This window comes from Etheostoma spectabile, chromosome 9 (assembly GCF_008692095.1).
Source record: "Etheostoma spectabile isolate EspeVRDwgs_2016 chromosome 9, UIUC_Espe_1.0, whole genome shotgun sequence".
Taxonomy (NCBI): Eukaryota; Metazoa; Chordata; class Actinopteri; order Perciformes; family Percidae; genus Etheostoma; species Etheostoma spectabile.
Window position 1 is genome coordinate 19,294,715 of NC_045741.1, and position 2,298 is coordinate 19,297,012.

Consider the following 2,298-nt stretch of genomic DNA (forward strand, 5'->3'; position numbering starts at 1 on the left):
GTACTGCTTACCATGGTCCATAGATGTTTTTTTAATTACTTTTGAATGTCAAGGGAATGAGTAAAACTATACAAACAAAATGCATTTAAAACGGACAACTTTCCATTAAATGTGTATTAAAAACTAATATAACAAAAGTTGTTTATACACATGAAACTCTAATCACAAAGTATTTGTTCATGAAATGGGTGACTTGGATATGTTTAATCTGTAACATGCTGTAATGAATAAATGGTATTCCTATTCCTATTCCAGTGTGGCTCCAGAGTGAGTCTCTTCAGTCAAAACCTTCCCCCTTGAACACATATGAAAGCATGACAGTGTTGTTGTTAATGTCACTTCAGCTCAACAAAAAACACAATCTAGAACTCCATCATCAACTGCCATTTATTAGTATCAAACCACTGCTACAAAATTACATCAAACATGATGAAAATGGACTTGCATACGTGCTATACACAATGTAAGCTATAAAGTAATTAAAGTACATTAATTTTCTTATTTTTGGACAAATATCAATATATATATTTATATATATTATATATAGATATATCAATGCCACTTAAAGCCGTATATATCATTCCAGTGATCTAGAGCCTATAAATGTACAACTATATCCCTGGTGGCTAAAGGACCTTCATACACATTTGAGTAAACATTTCCATTCTACACTTCTCATCACATTGTTTTTCAGAATGATGATTTGAAAGATTGAAGATTTAAAAAAAGAAAAAGGGAAAAAAGAAAGAAAAGTTTATATAGAAAATTTCAGGATGTTCCCATCAACCTTATAATTTCCATTCCTGCTTTTGTAAAAAGAACAGAAATGGCATAAATATAAATTTACAGTTAACAAACAGAAGAAATGCTGCACTTCATTACCTTGAATTCTACCAGAGGCCACTCCATTTAAACAAAAACAACACTGAAGACAGATGACGAACTGGTGCTACAAAGAATTGATTTGCTGTGCCATTCAGTGTATATAAAACAATGTGTAATCTGCCTTTTGGGGCATGGAAACAATTGAAAAAAGATTACATTTCCTGTCAGTCAAAAGATGGCATTCTCGCTATGGCAAACCTGTTCAATTCTTCACCAAACCTGCCCGCAAGCTTTACATGAAAACCCTTCACAGTCGTTGACGTCATGGAGAGACCTAGCTTAGATAGCTTGCTTTAACACCCAGGCATTATCTCAGGCTCTGCATCACATTACATGTCACTTAGCTGACGCTTTTATCCAAAGCGACTTACAATTGCTATATATGTCAGAAGTCACACTCCTCTGGAGAAACTAGGGGTTAAGTGGGTTAATATCCACTGCGCCACCACGTCCCACTCATTGGCTGGCAGCTTATTCTCCAGTTCAGTGGAAATAATGAGGGACAGGTTGATAAATACTTCATGTACATTTTTTTTTAATATATTGGCAGCTTACACAATATCAGAGGTGTTTCACACCAGTCAGAAATTGCTCCCTAGTAATGTGCCAACAGATATGTGTGCGCGCGAGAAAAGAGGGAGGCCTATTTAAAAAAAAAAACGGAATGATTTATTTCTATCTTTATTTTTATTTAGAGCTGGATTAAACTTTCCTGGAGACTGGTTATAGAAAAATACATTTTTTCACTCTCTGTCTGCCTGCGTTTGAAAGGAGGGACAGCATTGCAACAAACATATCTACCAAACTGAATGCTAGCAGTCAAGTAACAGAGGATTGTTTTTATACTGACAACTCAGTATGCTGCTCAGGGAAGTAGGATGGCGACTGCAGGCAGCTCCAGTGCGGTATGACACAATCTCCCAGTTAAAACTGACAAAGGCACAGGAAGGGTTTCATTAACCGCAGGGTCAGGAGGAATCGCTCTCTCACAACTCCTCCGCTCTCCTCTGTGTTCATGCCGGCCACAGACGCCTTTGTGAAAAACCAAACAGCACTTTGACACCATGCTAATCATTTCCATAACTTACTGTATATGGTGCCTTAGTGTTTCTGCAAGGTAATGCTGTTTTACATATATTCCTGGCAGTATAAAAACTGCAAACATCCATAATTGAGTAGTCAAATCACAATACACTGTAAACCATTATGTGCTGAAAACACACGCTGATGGGTTGAGCATTTGTATTAGTTGCAAAACAAAGTGACTCATTGTCCGTATTTATTCATTTTTGCCTTTCAAGACTGTAAATGCCAACTGCAATATAATAAATCACCTCCATACATCAGCTTCTATTGGCAACACAGTGTGTGTGCTCCCATTAGTGCAGCGATAAGGAGCTAGAACAGCGACAG

The 2,298-nt window shown here is 37.0% G+C and overlaps 1 long non-coding RNA gene across 1 annotated transcript; it reads right to left on the reverse strand.

Moving 5' to 3' along the window:
- Positions 1-363: 363 nt before the first annotated feature.
- Positions 364-2,275, reverse strand: LOC116695319 (uncharacterized). The gene is made up of 2 exons (XR_004333425.1): positions 1,342-2,275; positions 364-1,204 (listed from the first exon to the last, which is right to left on the reverse strand). It is a non-coding gene; the product is annotated as an uncharacterized LOC116695319 (long non-coding RNA).
- Between the last annotated feature and the right edge of the window lie 23 nt (positions 2,276-2,298).